The 17,521-nt window shown below is 37.5% G+C and overlaps 2 long non-coding RNA genes across 2 annotated transcripts; one reads left to right on the top strand and one right to left on the bottom strand.

Annotated features, from left to right (window-relative positions):
- Positions 1 to 9,626: 9,626 nt before the first annotated feature.
- On the top strand, positions 9,627 to 16,975 carry LOC144301808 (uncharacterized). Its single transcript, XR_013368700.1, has 6 exons — positions 9,627 to 9,764; positions 11,178 to 11,208; positions 13,011 to 13,041; positions 13,163 to 13,250; positions 15,438 to 15,528; positions 16,384 to 16,975. It is a non-coding gene; the product is annotated as an uncharacterized LOC144301808 (long non-coding RNA).
- Positions 13,609 to 15,351, bottom strand: LOC144301809 (uncharacterized). The gene is made up of 2 exons (XR_013368701.1): positions 15,065 to 15,351; positions 13,609 to 13,839 (listed from the first exon to the last, which is right to left on the bottom strand). It is a non-coding gene; the product is annotated as an uncharacterized LOC144301809 (long non-coding RNA).
- Positions 16,976 to 17,521: the final 546 nt, after the last annotated feature.

The raw sequence follows: 17,521 nt of genomic DNA, 5'->3' as shown, positions 1-17,521 counted from the left end.
ATCTTTGGTTTTTTGAAAGTCTCAAAGTAGAAGGTGCATGTGCATATGTATATCTACATGTTTAACATGTTTAATTGTATGTGTCAAGTTGATTGGGCCGTAGTGCCTAGTTGTGCAGTCCAACATTATTCTGGATGTTTCTGTGAGGGTGTTTTTCAATGTGATTAACCTTAAAATCAGTGAACTCTAAATAAAGCAGTTGCTCTCTGTAATGTAAGTGGACTATACAATCAGTTGAAGTCCTGAATAGGAAAAAAGACTGTCCCTCTTCAGAACAAGAGGGATTTCTGTATCAGATAACCTCTGGATTTGAAGTGTAATATCAGTTCTTCCTGGATCTCTAGCCTGCTGGTCTTGGCACTTGTGAACCACCATAATCATGCAAATCAATTTCTTAACTCTCTCCCTCTATAAATCTAAATCTAAATGTGGTCTCTTTCAATATATATACATAGCCTCTTGGTTTAATTTCTCTAGAGAACACTGACCAATAATACAGGGTCTGTCTGTCTATCATCTATCTATCTATCTATCTATCTATCTATCTATCTATCTATCTATCTCTTTTAGTTTTCATGTTGTCGGATACTTGGTGGACCTTTTCAATATGATCCGTTTCTTTCTTTCATCAATTCTGGGAAATCTATATATTCTTTGATTTTTCCATCCCTCCATTCTCTTTTCTTGTCTAATGGAATTCCAGTCATAGAGATGGAGACACACTAGGTGTCTTCAGGTCTTTTTATTTTTTTCTTTCTATCTGCCTTAGATTGGGCTGCTGGAGACAGACTCTGAGATGGAGATCAGCAGATGGAAGGTCTATTGCTAAAGGTCTCCAAGAGACAATATCTGGGAGGGAAGGATAAGGAGGGGAGGGTAGAGGGAGAAGTTGAGCTGTGTTGCAGTTGTAACAAAGGCCTCAGCTGATGGTTCAGGGAACTTTGGGGCTGAGATGACCATTCAGGTTGTCCTGAATTCAAGCAACGGGACTTGTGTACCTTTGGGGATAGGACATAACCTTGGGCAAAGCAGCTCTTTCCCGAGGGCAGTTCCTGGAGAGAGACTTGGTTGTGAGCTGCCAGCAGCCAACGGGTGGCAGAAGGAGCGCCTTGTGGCCTCCGCAGGGATTGGGGTGGTGCACCACAGCACCCATTACACCATCTCTGTCATTCTGAGAGAAATTTAGGCTTCCAGCCAGCATATCCTTTCTTCAGTTGAATATACTCTGCTTTTTGGCTTATTGATTGAGATTTTTATTTGGTAAGCATTTTCTTTTTTCTAATATGGGGTTCTTAAAATACTCTGGTTTCATGGATCCAGTATCCATTCTCATCCCTCTGAGGTTTTCAGTTACACTATTTTCAAAGTTTCCATTTGCTTGCTGTGTAAATTCTTTTTTTTTTTTTAAGATTTATTTATTTATGATAGAGAGAGAGAGAGAGAGAGAGAGAGGCAGAGACACAGGCAGAGGGAGAAGCAGGCTCCATGCAGGGAGCCTGACGCGGGACTCAATCCCGGGACTCCAGGATTGTGCCCTGGGCCGAAGGCAGGTGCCAAACCGCTGAGCCATCCAGGGATCCCCACTGTGTAAATTCTAATTTTGCGATGTTTCCTTGGTCATTAGCTTGTATGTTACTCTTTCATGGTGCTTGCTTACTTTTGACATTTGCTTTCTGGTTGCATGCCTGTCTTTGTAGTTGAAGTTGGGTCAGCCTGCATATGAACATAACATGTACACCACAGTCAGCCACAGGGATTGTAGAAGAGGGGGTGTTCAGCTGCCGGACAGGGCATACCAGTAAGCTTCTCTTAAGGAAGTGGAGCTCCCTCCTCCTCCTGAGCTTGGCCTCTCATACCCAATGTTCCAGCCTATCTCTGTTCTCTGCTCCAGGTAGGAGTTGATGAAATCAGTCACCCTGGTGGTTGCTCCATCCAGGATTCTCTCCGATAACTTGTGTCCACAGCCTCTACAACTTAGAGTTCTTCTAGAATTGCTCCTGGCTTTTCTTTGTCAATCACATGCTTTCTATTCTCTTTTCAGGATGGGTGGGACACTGTATGACTTCCCTGAGTATCCTTTCCATCTTTCTTCTAGAATGCCAAAACAAACAAATGGTGGCAGAAGGGGAGGTGGGCAGGGGGATGGGGTAACTGGGTGGCAGGCACTAAGGAGGGCACTGGATAGGATGAGCACTGGGTGTTATATGTTGGCAAATTGAATTTAAATAAAAAATTTAAAAAATAGAATGCCTTCCTGAAATACTGAGGCTGGAACCCCCTAAAGCTCCATTTTTTAGATTCCCTTGAAGCTGTAGTATTGGATACAATTTAGGTTCCACTGATCATTTACAACATGTGAGTTTTAGAAGGCACAAGTAGAACACTATGAAGCAGAGGCTGACTTTGTCGTTTCTGTTATTGTGGCTGGCAAGCTGAGTTGGAGGGGAGCTTGTAGCAGGAGTCTCAGCATTAGGGCTCTAGCTTTATAGGTGATGAGGTGTTGAGAGGCAGGGCACATCTTCTTTATTTTGCTGCCGTGGATGGTGGCATAGGTGGCCAGGCGCTGGAGCCAGCAGCTGCAGCAGCCAATTCCTTCTGGCAGGGCCAGAAGCTCAGTTCTATAGTGTGGCTTTAAGAGGTATTCTCAGAAGTTCAGCCCAGAGCTGACCTTCTTCAGACCTCTCAATGACTATGATACCCATTAGATATCTTGTAATAAATTCCTTTTAGCTTAAACAAAGTAGAGTGGGTTTTGTCTACAGTAAAACTCTCACTGGTACACAGAGATTCTGGCATTTTCTGGTATATTACAGTACAGCTTTCATATTACAGAGGTATTTTAGATTTGTTATTTTAGGGATGTCACTAGTGGTTTTGATAGTAGTAGGATCAAACACTAAGGCCTATTGATTTCATCTTCCTAGTAAGAATTCATTTTTCTTGGAGATAAGAGTTTAATAGCATACTGTAATAAGAGATATGTTTACTCTTAAGGCTTTGGCCCAAGTCTCTTGCAGTATAAGAGATAATATCCTTCCTTCCTTCCTTTTTTTTTTTTTCTTTTCTTTTTTTTTTGTGGCAAGAGTTATTTAACAGGTCCTTGTCCCACCTAAGCCTGGCTTGCATTTTAACAGAAACCACAAGCTGCAACTGATGCTCTCCACAAATCCAAGATTGGCACCAATCTTGACTAGATTCCAAGTCTCCTGTTGATATAAGGGGATTCTCTAGGAGATTTCAGTTAATTTCACCATATTTAGTAGTTAGTGAAATAATTGATGAATCTAACATAGTTCATTTTCAGTTCATCTTTAAAAATGAGCCTAAATTTTTACAACCAAAGAATTCTATTTTTTTAAAAAAGATTTTATTTGTTTATTCATGAGAGACACAGAGAGGCAGAGACACAGGCAGAGGCAGAGCAGGCTCCCTATAGGGAGCCTGATGTGGGACTTGATCCCCGGACCCTGGGCTCCCCACCTGAGCCAAAGGCAGATGCTCAACCACTGAGCCACCCAGATGTCCCCAAAGAATTCTTTCTAAATGCTTTTTTGTTCCCATAAATCATCAATCCATTATGGTTGATTCTTACACTTAAAACACTATGACACAAGCTGGAGAAAGTATTTGCACAAGACATATCTGATAAAGGATTGTTATCCAACATATACAAAGAACTCTCAAAACTCAACAATAAGAAAAAAAAACAGATTAAGAAATTTGGCAAAATATCTGAAGAAATTATACAGATTGCAATTAAGCATGTGAAATTATGCTCAACATCATATGTCACTAGGAAATCTCAAATTATAACAAGATGATACAACTGTATACCAATTAGAATGGTCAAAATACAAAACACTGATAGCTCCAAATGTTGGTGAGGATGTGGAGCAATAGGACCTCTCACAGCCTGCTTTGGAAAAGCAAATTGGTATAACCACTTTGGAAGACAGTTTTGTGGTTTCTTACAAAATTAAACATACTCTTACCATACAACCCAGTAATTATGCTCCTTGATATTTACCTAAATGAGTTGAAAACTTATGTCCACACAAAAATCTGTACAAAGATTTTTTTTTTAATTGGAGTTCAATTTGCCAACATATAGCATAACACCCAGTGCTCATCCCATCAAGTCCCCCCCTCAGTGCCAGTCACCCAGTCACCCCCACCCCCCGCCCACCTCCCTTTCCACCACCCCTTGTTCGTTTCCCAGAGTTAGGAGTCTCTCATGTTCTGTCTCCCTTTTCCACTCATTTTTTCTCCCAAGATGTTTGTTGTAGCTTTATTCACAATTGACCAGACTTGGAAGCAACCAAAATTATTTGGTCCTTCAGTAGGTAAATGGACAAATAAAACGGTCTGGAAAAATATTCCAGACAATAGAATATTTTTAAAAAGATTTTATTTGTTTTGAGAGAGAGAAAGAATGAGCAGGGAAGGGGCAGAGGGAGAAGCAGACTCTCCATGGAACCCGATGCAGGGCTCAATCCTAGGACTCTGGGATCATGACCTGAGTCCAAGGCAGATGCTTTAACAGACTGAGCCACACAGGCATCCCAGGCAGTAGAATATTTTTGAGCCCTAAAAAGAAATGAAATGTAAAGCCATGAAAAGATATAGAGGAAACTTACATGTGTATTACTAAGAAGCCAATCTGAAAAGGCAACATGTGTCACGATTCTAACTATATGACATTCTTGAAAAGGCAAAACTAGAGAGACAGTAAAAAGTTCAGGGGTTGGGGCTGGGGGAAAGGATGAATAGGTGAAGTTCAGGAGATTTTTAGAGCAGTCAAATGACCCTGTATGATACTATTTTGGTGGATACATGTATACATTTGACCAAACCTTTAGAATGTATGACACCAAGTGTGAACATCAGTGTGACAGATGGACCTTGGGTGATAATAATGGGTCAAGATAGTTTCACTGGTAGTAATAAATATATCCCTTTGGTGTGTGTGTGATGTTGATAGTGAGGGAAGCTTGGTGTGTGTGCGTGTAGGTGGTATATGAGAACTCTTTACTTTCCAGTCAATTTTGCTGCCAGTCTAAAACTGCTCCAAAAAAATAAAATTTATTTAAAAGAAACATTATGACACATTAAAAACATATTTTTAGGGGTACCTGGCTGACTCATTTGGTAGAGCATGCAGCTATTGATCTTGGGGTTGTGAGCTCAAGCCCTACATTGGGCATAGAAATTACTTAAAAATAAAATCTTTAAAAAGTATATATTTTTGTTATTTGGTTAGACAGTAATTTTAAATATTTTTACTAAAATTACACTTAAAGTAGAGTGAAAAAGTAAGCATGTTTTAGTTAATAAAATGCCTATTATTATCATCATCATAATTATTATTATTTGACTATAAAAATCCTCAGTAGGCTTTAGAAATTTAGTGATCAGTGATATTCATATTGAGAAAAATATATCTATACTTGACAATATTGCTTTTGTTCTTCTGATGTTGCTATTGTTAATATTCTCATGCTACAATGATCTCAGTTAAAAATGTAGGAAAGAATCCTTCTAATACAGCATGACCAGTACAGTAAGCTGCATGCTTCCTGCCAGGACAGCTTTGTTTGCCTCAGCCAGTTGAATTGTCAAGATGGTTACTCATCCACTGGGTAACTTCCCAAGCCTCTTCTTAAATTTGGTTGCTTTGGACACATTTTATCCTGGAAACAAAATCTAAGCTCTATAATACATTCAGAAATAGTGGATTCGTGTCTTTTTTTTCCAGCTGGTACTGGTAGGGTTTACACATTTACTCCTGCACCATAGGAACAGCTGCTCGAAAAACCGAGGGTGCATTCAATTCCATTGCTTTGGCACAATAGAAGGTCAATAAAAGAGGGAGACTCTCTCAGCCTGTCGATAGTTGGAAAATTAATTCTTTTAAGTGCTTTTAAAAAAATCTTTACAGGTGGTCAGATCTTATGAACTTAGGACCAGCAATGACCTCATCACCTTCAGCTGGTCGAAAAGTTATCTTTGGCTGCTGAGTACTTTATGAAATCTTGTTAATTATGATGTTTTTTCCTAGTTATAAGTCCTTCTGGATAAATTTTTATAAAACATTTATTTTTATGGCTTACATAACTACATAAAATATTTTCATTGGTGTCAAAATGTCATGTTATTGCCAAACAGATTCCATTTCAATTTCTAGAAATTATTGGAAAGTTAATATTCACATTTTAATGGCACCCTTGCTGTAGTATTAAATCATGCTTTACTGAAATTTGCAACAGAAGTCATAATTACATTGTATTTATACAAAAGAAAGGACAGAATAGGCAACCTTTCCAGTTAATCTCTATGGTTAATAATTATATTTTCCTTTCTTTTAAAGATAAATCATGAATGAAATTCAGTGTCTTTTTGAAACTGAGTTTTCACGGAAGTGATTTTCACGGATACTCATCATTCACTTCTCTTTTCAGCACAGTAGCGTTTTAGTTTAGGAATCATAAATTGAATTTTCTCCTGGTTTGTGAAACTTTACCCTATCTATTTCTATGTCAAGAAAAATAAAAATATTTTAAAAAGTAAGATTAGGTAGGAAAGTCGTAGTCCTACCTACACGTTTGGTATCTTCTTAGAGATGTCATGTCAAGAAAACTCACTCTCCATAGACATCATTTCAAGGATGTAATTGTTTTAAGTGCAAAGTCATACTTTTGGGTAAAAAATATCCTTTGGAGTCACACATTGAGGCTCATTTAGTCATCCTGAGAAATGAGCTTTTAGCAGTAATCACATTTACTCTGTGTTCCTGGCTTGGAAGAAGCCCAGGAGAGCTGGAGGGTAACCAAAGAGCTGACTTTAATCAGGTCTGCCAGGTCATATACCACCACTTGGAGGCTCTTCTTTGTCTGGATCTTGCATCTCCCCTCCTATGGACTGAATTGTGCAACCTACTCACCCTCTCCCCCTTCTTCTGGAGGTGTGGTCTTTGGAAGGTAAGTAGGTGTATCTTACATCATGAGAGGGCAGACCTTCATGATAGATTAGTGTCTAGTAAGAAGAGATATCAGAGAGCTTGCCATCTCTCTTCTGCTATATGAGCACAGAGTGAGTAGCCAGGAAGAAAGCTCTCAACAGAACTCAACCATGCTGGTACCCTGATCTTGGCCTTCCAACCTCCAGAACTGTGAGAAATAAATGTCTGTTGTTTAAACCACTCAGTCTGCGGTGTTTTGTTATGGAAGCAGCTGACTAATACATCCTCCAGGGAAAACAGATTTAGAGCCTAAGCACATGTGAAAGGTGCAGTGAGGAATTCAGATGGTGGTCTAGGGAGTTCAGGAACACAGTGTTATAAAACTTCATTTATTGGCTCAATACTCTCTTTTAGTGTATAAATAGAACCACAGAAGTAAGAAGATTAAGTTGAAGAGATGGGATTAAAAGAACAGTATTCTGGTGGGATCAATTAAAAGTTTGGAAGTCAATTACCATTTTGCCTGTACTGCTTTTCTAATGAGAGGAAATTTTTAAAGTAGGGATATTTTTAAGAAAGCTGGATACTATACAATCCTCATAATATTCTCATTAAACGTTTGTTGATTTGACTTAAATATTTGTTGACCTACTTTATAGCATAAATTTAGCAAAGAATATGATTCCTATCAAAATCTTTATATTTTTTGTTAGAAAGTATACCTTTATGGCTCACTCATGCTAGATGTCATGCTAATTGCTTGGCAGTGATGGTAAACATTTGCCCTGGCAAATCTGGAAAAGCAGCTAAAAAAATACACACCTGGAGGCCCTTTCTCACCAGCCTCAACTCAGGTACCTATTCTCTTGTCTTTCTCTAAGTCATCAGAGCATATCTTTAAATTGCTTCCACCCCCCCCCCCATTTTATTGAAATATAATTTGTCTTATAACCTTGCAATGATCATTGCAATAAGTTTTTAGTGAACGTCCATCACCTCACAGTCACAAATATTTTTCTTGTGATAAGATCTTTTAAAATCTACTTTTCTCATAAATTCCAAATATACACTTCAGTATTGTTAACTGTACTCATGATGTTATATGTAGTGTTCCCAGAACATATTTACCTTACAAATAGAAGTTTGTATCTTTTGACATTTTTGCACCTTTTGAATTGGGTGAAGGTGGTCAAAAGGTACAAATTTCCATCTAAAATTACTTCTAGAAACTGCCAAATCCTACTTAATAAAGACAAATGCATATATTTAATATTTATTGTGCTACATTTTTATTCTTATGAAATATTGCTTGAAATAAGCAGGGATTCATCTAGGATATAGCTAGTTTTTGTTACACGTAGATCTATGTCATAATTAAATGTTACTAAATGTGAAAGAATTCTACCTATATACCTGAGTAGGACATATTCCATTGTAATATAATAATGGTCCCCGAAGATGTTCACAACCTAATCCCCAGAATCTGTGACTGTGTTACCTTATCTGCCAAAAGGGACCTTGCATATGTGATAAAAATTAATGATTTTGATAGGGGAAGATTATCTTGGATCCTCCAGGTGTGATCAATATGATCATAAGGCTTCTTCTAAGAGAGAGGAAGTAGAGTAAGGGTCGAAGATGTGATGGATACAGAAGCCAGATTGAGGGAGAGACAGAGACAGAGAGAGAAAGAAAGGGGGTGGAGAGAAAAACAGAGACAAAGGTATTGAGATTTGAAGATGCTCTGCTCTGGATTTGAAGCTGGAAAAGGAGGACAAGTCAAGAAATGCAAGTGGCCTCTAGAAGCTGGAAAAGGCAAGGAAATGATTTCTTCTCTAGAGCCTTCAAAAGGAATACAGCCCTGCTAACCCATTTTAGACGTCTGACTTCCTGAATTACAATAAATTTGTAGTTTTCTTTCTTTTTTTTTTTTTAAAGTAAATCTGTACACACAACATGGGTCTCGAATTCACAACCCTAAGATCAAGAGTCAGATGTTCTGTTGACTAAGCCAGCCAGGCCCCCTTGTTTTGTTTCAAGTCACTAAGCTCATGGTAATTTGTTACAGCAGCAATAGGGAAATAGTACATAAGTCACCACTGATTTTATTTTCTTAACACAGTACAACAGACACCAATTAAAAGCAATTTAAGCTTTAGACACTAGTTTTCAAATCTCTAAAGAAACAAGCATGGTGCATGTAAGACTGGCTACTTACACTTCTGACATGTTTTGGAACATCAAAAGCTGGGAGAGCTGGCGGTGAGCATTCAGTGCCTGTCCATTACTACTCAGCACTCTAGATTTGCACTGTTTATTCACCTGGGCTACAGAGCTCTGGAAATGTGACCAGTGAGGAGCATGCTGCAAGTGTAAAATACACCATGAGTTTTATAAAGGAGAATGTAAAATATCTTATTAATAATGGTTTAATATTGATCACACTGTCATTGAAATGTTACTATTTTGGATAAATTGGATTAAATAAAATTCATTATTAAATTAAATTTCAATTTCTCTTTGCTTTTTAAATGTGAAATGAAAAAATTTAGAATTACATTTGTGCATCATGCTATGTCTCTATTGGACAGTGCGGCTCTAAACAGATAATTCTATGTAATGATGTCATAGACATACTATAGATTATTTACTGTGTCGATTAATGTATTATTAAGTAATGAATATACCAGTGCAGCTAAGAGAGTTTGATGGGTTCATTTTCATACATTTTATACATCTTAAAACTAGTATCTCCATATTTTATAGTCACAGGCTCCTGAGCTCCACAATCTCAAGTTAAATTGTGGTGAGTTCAGTCAGAATTTAAATAAAATCTAGAGGGAATGCCTAAAGGATGTGGGAAATACTATGAGCACCTCAAAGGTGGCATTTTTGCAAGAGGAAAGGTGGGGTTTTCTGTGGTGGGGTTTTTGCACAGGTTTTGTTTTGTTGTTGTTTTCCAAGAAAGGAAGGTGGTCTGTAGATAGGAAGATAGTGTTACTAGGAGAGCCTTAATTTTTAGTAATGTTTCTTTGTAACATCAAAAACATGTTTTTCCTCTAGTACAGGAATACTCATAGAGAAGGTTTAGAAATAAAAAAGAAGAGGCAGCTTGCCTGGATGAAATAATCCCATTGAAACCATTAGGAATAATCTGAAACTTCTGGGCTCACGAAGACAGACATGTCTGGATGAAAACAGAACATGCTATCAAATGAATGATTGGGTTAGAGATGCCTAGACCACTGGTGCATTTCTATATGGTTTAGGAAAATGGAGAAATCCAGTATGACAGCTTCAACATTTGGGATACATATGCCTTTTACCTGCACATAGTGAGAGCATTTTTTGTCTTCTTTCAAAGACCTCATGGACATCACATCTTTCTCTTCCTGAAGAAATATAATTTCTTTTGAAATCAAGTTAATGTTTCATGACTGCATCTAGCCAGTATAATTTCCTGGATCAGATTAATGTTTGTAGGATCAAGAAATCTTAGGAAACTAAACAGAATCTGTAAGCAATTATATTTTGGGTGATGATTACCTTAGACTTCAGTGAGGAAAAAACTATATATGTGTATTAGGAATATATGGAATATATGTTTTTATACATAGAATATGTGTGTGTGTTTAGGATTAAATATACATATATATCAATACACATAGGGGTGCCTGGGTGGGCTCAGTCCATTAAGCGTCTGACCCTTGATTTTGCCTCAGGTCATGATCTCAGGGTCATGACATTGAGCCCCACGTCAGGCTCTTTGCTCAGCAGGTAATCTGTTTAGGATTCTCTCTCTCCCTCTCTCCCCCTCAGGCTCTCTCTCTCTTTAAAATTAATGAATAACAAATAAATAAAAATACATATATGTTATATATGTGTGTGTGTATATATGTGTATATATTATATATATATATATTCCTAACATATACACACAGTTATATAAATGTAAAAGCAAAGTGATAAACATTTGGTAAAAGACAAATACAGACTTTGTCTCCCGGGTCCTCCATGACATTTTGGAAATGCCAAATATCATGTAGGACCTGAGGATCATAGTTTTTCAGCATGAGAAAATCTATATATTAAGGAAATTATTCAAACTTTAAAATTTCAGTAAGTGAGTAGATGTTTTAAACCACTCTTAGTGGGAGGATTTCTCTGTAATTTCTTGGATTATCCTCCCTCATCCCCTGTTGTCCACTTTATTTTCTAGGGGCTGCCACACCCAGCATCTCCCACTTGGTGTAAGTATCAATCATCTCCAATGATCTATAATGAAATGAGAGCCTTGGAAAAGGTTTCCCTACTTCCTGATAATGTCCCTGTGTATGTGTGTCATTGTGATACATGTACAGGGAAGTTATCAGGCAATAGGAAAAGCTTTCCAAAGACTATTTGCATTGGATGGAAGTCAGCTATCAGAGGCTACTATCCAACTGGACTTCCATCGGCAAATGTCCTCGTTTTTTCCCAATGGGGAGTGGAGTGTAAATTTCTTGGCTTCCCAAGGATATGAAAACAGCCCATTCATTAAAATAACTTAGCTTAAATACTTCAAATAAATAATCTGATTTCTTAGATAAGATACAACTAGATACAAATGCCTGTAGGCAGGACCTATTGCCAATTGTTTTGCCAAATCCAGAACTGTTTTTATGTTTGCAAAGGAGGCACTTCAAATCTAAGTACTCTTGGTTAAAATTGTCAAGGCATGAGGCTGAGTGAGGACATACCAGCTTTACCTGCCTTGGGGCACTACTGAGACTGGTTGGCTCTCTCTGAGCCACAAAACTTTTTATTATTTTTCTGCATATATTATGCCATGGAACCATGTAGCCTTCTGGGACTTCTGCTGCTTGTAAAATGGCCCAACATTTTTGTTGGCTGAAGTGCAGGGTGAGAATTGCTCATCACCCTTGCAGAGCAACTGGAGACCTCTTTCAGGGTTCATTGGTTAACCTGCACTAGAGAGCAGTTAATAAGCCAGTGAAGGAAATGTTAACCATTAAATTAAAATGTGAAGGAGGATTCCTATGAGCATCAGATAAGCTACATGCAGCAGATGCACTGAAAGTCAGAATTCAGGGAAAGAACCAAGTGCTTTGTTCTTTTCTAAGGCATGCAGAACTCATTATTGTTTATGGAAATGAAATCCACAGGGCTGAGTGCCTCAAATAAGTCAGGGGTTGGAAACCCTTTGATTCAACTTTATTGGCCAAAGAGTTTCTCTAAAGAGAAGCTTGCTTACCCTACTGTGAGAACATGCATTATAAATCAAATATAAATAATATTTCATAAGTATTATTATAATTATTTCACAAATAATCACCATACATATTTCTATATATAGTTTCATCACTTTTTTTTTTAGAATTTAGTTTCTTCATCATACAGAAGTTATGGATAGATTAAAATCAAATGCTTATAATTCACTCCCAAAGAATATGGTATTGGTCTCAGAACAAAGTGATCTTCAGACTGATAGGTAAATCATGGTACTAGATGTCACCTCTTGGTAGGTCCTACTGAATTCTTAAGATTCTCAGTGATTATAATTGAGCCAATTGGAGTAGTCAAAAGAATGATAGAAAGTATATGTAGCAATGATAAATCAGCCTTGGAATTTTCAGACCAGGTGCAAACTACCTATTAATTTCAGTCTTATTTGACACATAGAATTTAGTAATATATAGTATAACAAAATAATTGTGTAGAGTTTTATTTAGCTCTTTGTGTTGTAAAGACTAGAGTCACCTATTCCAAACAAACAAAAAAAAAACGTTTAAATGTTTAATGTAGCAGTATACATATATTGCTTGGGAAGATAATGTCTCAGAAACCCAAGAACAGGGTGCAGAGCAAACATCCCTGTGAATGGAATAAGAACTGGAAAATGCTTTGGGATCAAAGGCAAATCAGAGATCCTCCAAAGTAGGAGCCTATTAATTTCACTCTGGGTGTCCAACTTTAATATGAAGACAATATGCATTCAGGATCTTCTCTACGGCTATCCTATGGCCTGCTTTTACTGTATTTCACTATTCAGATTCCTGGAAGAGGCATTCTGATCTGTTGAGGTGAGCATTTATTGGCCAGGCCAGGCCAATCTGCTAGTTCCTGGGAATTTGTTATGGTTGGGTTTGGTCTACATGCCATCTTATTTTCTAATTGCATTTTTTCACAATCACTGAGGCACAGGTAGAAAGAAGACAAAGACTCTCTTTATTAGAGACCACATCTTTTGAATGTCTGTGAATGTCAATGAAACTCAAGATACCTTCTCTAGGTAAGACTCAACTATTAACCTGTCTACCTTACAGTTGTAAATCATAGATTTCCTACAGGTAAGTGACAGAGCAGAGCCAATCTTAGGCAAATGGTCAAGCAGGCAATGAGGCTTTGTTTTCAGGGTTATTCTTTCTTCTCAAACCCAGAGCTATTTTATATCCTAGCAAATTAAAGGCAGCTGTAGTTTGCTAGGAAAAGGATATGACTTAGTGTCAGGAGATGCCCTTAAATCATACCTTTGCCCATATCTGGTAGCCTTGGGTAAGTTAATGAGCTCCTCTGAGCCTTAGTTTCCTTATTGTAAATTGTAACTATCATACAAGGTTGTTTTAAATACTGAATGGAAGAGATGGACATATGGTAGATCATGATTTAATAAATACTTGTAAAAAAAAAAAAGAGGTGGAAGGGGCCCCTAAGTGTTCCATTTTCCAGATGTGGAAATTGGGTCCAGATATGTGATTTCACTTGTTTAAGTCCAAGCAACTACTTAATTGCAGTCAGCACTGAAACCAAGTCTCCTGAATTCCCAGACGAATGCTTCTGCAAGTTTTCTTTCAGCTTGTACGCAATTCTCAAAATTTGCTCTTCAGAAAGAACGTGTATATGGGTGTAAAGTTATAGCTTCTAGTTTCTTTCAGTGAACAAGACATATTTTTATAATTAGACTAAGAATTTCTGAAGTACTTTTTTTTTTTTTTTTTAAAGAAAAGATCTGATTCTTATTCGCTGTAAACAGTGAATAAAAATTAAATTGTCTAGGAGTGCCTGGGTGGCTCAGTTGGTTAAGCATCTGGTTCTTGACTTCAGCTCAGGTCATGATTTCAAGGTCAAAGGATAGAGCCCCACATTGGGCTCTGTGCTCAACATAAAGTCTGCTTGTCCCTCATCCTCTGCTCCCCCACCCCAAATCAATCAATCCATCAATCTAAATTACTAACTGTCCTTGAGAAACATGTGTTTAATAGTAACTCCAGTCTTAAAGGTCTGAAACTCCTCAGTGAGGTGTCCCTGGGCCTCCTGCAGTCACTCTGGCCACATTTTTTCCTCCTGTGGCTCTAGGTCAAGAGCAAAGCCAAGCCTCCAACTGGCAGCCAGATGATTTAGACTGAATGGCCATGAAACCCAAGGTGATCTGGGCTCACCTGGCTGAACACCACAACCCAGAAGTATGCTCCATGCCACACATTCCTCTGCCTCATAAGCGAAACATGGCATGATGCAGTGGAAACTGTGTGTAATCCATTATGTTTTCAAATACCAAGGAGTTGACTTTTAAGAAATGTTACAGCACTAGATTCCAGATCTCCTTAGCAGAATACAGTTGGTTTGTCCACATAATTATTTTCATTGCACAGGAGTGCAAGATTTTTGAAGCATGTCTTCCTCTTCCACTCCTTATGATTCCCTCATAAACACCTATTGTCTATTTGGTGCAAAGCCACCCTGGGAGATACAAAATGGTATCTGATGTACTCTTTCTTAGTGGAACCCATTTTCTTATTGAGATGAGAATGGAGGTTCTTTGAGGTCTGGGATCTTGTCAGTCTTATTTACTGTTAGGGTTCAGAGTCTGGAACAGTATCTGGCACAGAATAGGCATGCAGGAAATACTTACAGAATGCAGTAATGGATACACCTAAATGAGACATTAATCATAGCTAACATTTATGCTCACTAGTTTTCTCAATGCCTCCTCAATGACCTCAAAACTCTTGAGATAGGAGGTATTAATATTCCCATTTTGGAGATGGTAAAACTGAGGCTTAGGGAATTAGATAACTTCCCCATTGGTGACCCTGAGCTTCATACCAAAGTCATCTGGCTCTGAAGTCCATACTGTTAGCCACTCTGTTGCCCTGCATGTCATGCTGCTGTTTTCCTTGGGGCAAAAGGCACTCTTTCCATGGTTCTAGAACTAAAATCAAGGAATGTTTACAGTGGAATCTCATTTGTGGCATAGGCAACAAGCAAGTTAGAAAGTTTTGTAGAGTCTGAAACAAATGTGAGATCAAACTTCCGTGGCGGATAGGAAGAATTTAAAAGATGAGAAGTAGAGTTCATCTCCCTTTGACTTCTGGGAGATGACCTTGAAAATCCTCTTTATAATACGATTATATTATAAACGTATACAACATTATAATATTGTTTTTCTTTTTTAACCCCATTTCATCATCTTAAACAGTTCGTGTGGGGGAGAATCCAGTCTTGTTTATATTTCTATTCACCCTCAGTACTAGCATTGATTTGAAAGGAATTGAATTTTCACTAGAACGGTAAGCATTATGGACTGGGGAAGGCTAACTACACCAAAATATCCTAGCCAAATTTGAATTCTGGTAAGCTTATCTCTTTCATGCTTTGCTCCAATCCACTCCCCTCTTTTTTAAGAAGTCCCAAAGAAGAAAAAAAAAAACTCCACAATTATTCATATGAAATCATTTTTGACCTCTTCACAGATTTCTCTAGGTTCTGGTCCAAGCCTGACTATTGTTCAATTCTACCTACATTCTTCCTACACTTGAGGGATTTCAAAAAATGTACTTAATGATTTGGACTTGTTTTAATTTTCTCTAACTGATTTTCTCTTGAGGTTAAGAACATTTTGTAAATTTGCAAATACCAAAAGTATTTTGCACACAATGAACAGGCTTAAAAAAATAATCAGATCAGATTCAGAACATTTCCCCATGGAAAGGAAGTACACAAAATAGTCAAATGATTAATTGAAAAACAAAGGAAAGAAACTAAAATATCTCCCTGAACTAGTTCCTAAGGTATGCTCTTTTTCCAATTATGAAACTGACTAGTCTGCAATGTTTGTTTTTTGAAGTAAAACTTTGATGGGAAAATTAATAACTGAATCCACTGTGTATTTCACACTAACATTAACATTCCTTTTCTTGCCAAACATTTTGCTATGAGCTTTGGCATTCATGCTCAATACGTTTTCCAGCCTATTTAGGTGTCCATCTTTCTTGTTCCCATAAATATTCTACTAAATTTTCAAGTGAAGCTCCTGGAAAGGTAGAAAGTCACCATATCTTTGCAAAGATTGATAATAAAAGCAAATTTTCTTTCATTGTCCATAAGAAATAACACAAACTCTTGTTTGAATTTTACTCTACTAGGTAGGATCTCCATAGTATGAAGATCGGTTGCTGATAAACTAATTAGTTTTGGAAATTCCTGGTATCTGAAGAAGAGTGACAAACTATGCATTACCTAATTGCTAAGTTGATAAATGGACCCAAATTGCTAAATTGACAAAATGATTAAAGTTGATAAATTGATAAATACGTGTTTCTTGAGCACCAACTATCTGCAAAGCCAATTTCAAATTGCGATTCACTATCTATTAAACAGAGGCAAGGATGTTGGGTCTTGGAATACAGGCCTAATTAGGGATGTGTTTCTCGATACCATGCCAGCAAGTCACGGACAAGAGTCAGCCCTTCTTCTTAGCTTGTTGTTCTAACTTACAATAACTGAATTGGACTCTCACACCCAAATCAGTTCCTCAGCATAACTGACACTTTCTAGTGCATTCTACTCCATAGCAAGTTGTGCCACCATATAATATTACTCTTGGCTTACACTGGAGTTAACACAACTTTTCTTTCTCTGAATCTCATCTTGCTAAGAAATATTCCCCAGGCCTGCAAGATCTAATTATATCTATTTGCAGAAGTCAAACTCAAAAATGTTGATAGACTTATTATGAGGCTCTTAAGTCAGGGACTCAGGAGACTATAGAGAGACATGAATAATAGTAACAGAAGCAGCAGTAACAATAGTACTAAAAAATAATAAAAATGATAAAAGTGCTAATTAATATTTGCTGAATTCCTTCTACCGGGCACTGCGCTAAGCATTTTATATGCATTAATGACTTCATTTTATAGAACAAACCAAAATGCAGAGAGGTGAAATATCCTGCCCCCAAACTCACACAGCCCTGTGGTGGATCTTGGAAGTGATTTTTCTGTACAGTTTAGCTGAACTCACCATCTGAGAGTGTTTTTTATAAAAGGGGAAGGTTTTGCCTATGATTTCAATTTCCCACTATTTGTTGGATAGATTTTCTTCTCTGGGGTTAAAAGAGATACATTCTATTTTTATCCTTATAGTGGTTGCTCCTTACTTAAGCCCATTGTCATATTTTCTACTGAGTTCTGAAACTTTTTAATGTCCATGTTTTCCCTGAACTAGACAAGTAATTTAGTATGTTCTCATGTCACTTTGCTTTCTTTCTCCATCGCTACCTCA

Source organism: Canis aureus, chromosome 30, assembly GCF_053574225.1.
Source record: "Canis aureus isolate CA01 chromosome 30, VMU_Caureus_v.1.0, whole genome shotgun sequence".
NCBI classification, from domain to species: Eukaryota; Metazoa; Chordata; class Mammalia; order Carnivora; family Canidae; genus Canis; species Canis aureus.
The sequence above is the reverse complement of the archived record's forward strand: the minus strand, read 5'-3'. Positions and strand labels throughout refer to the sequence as shown.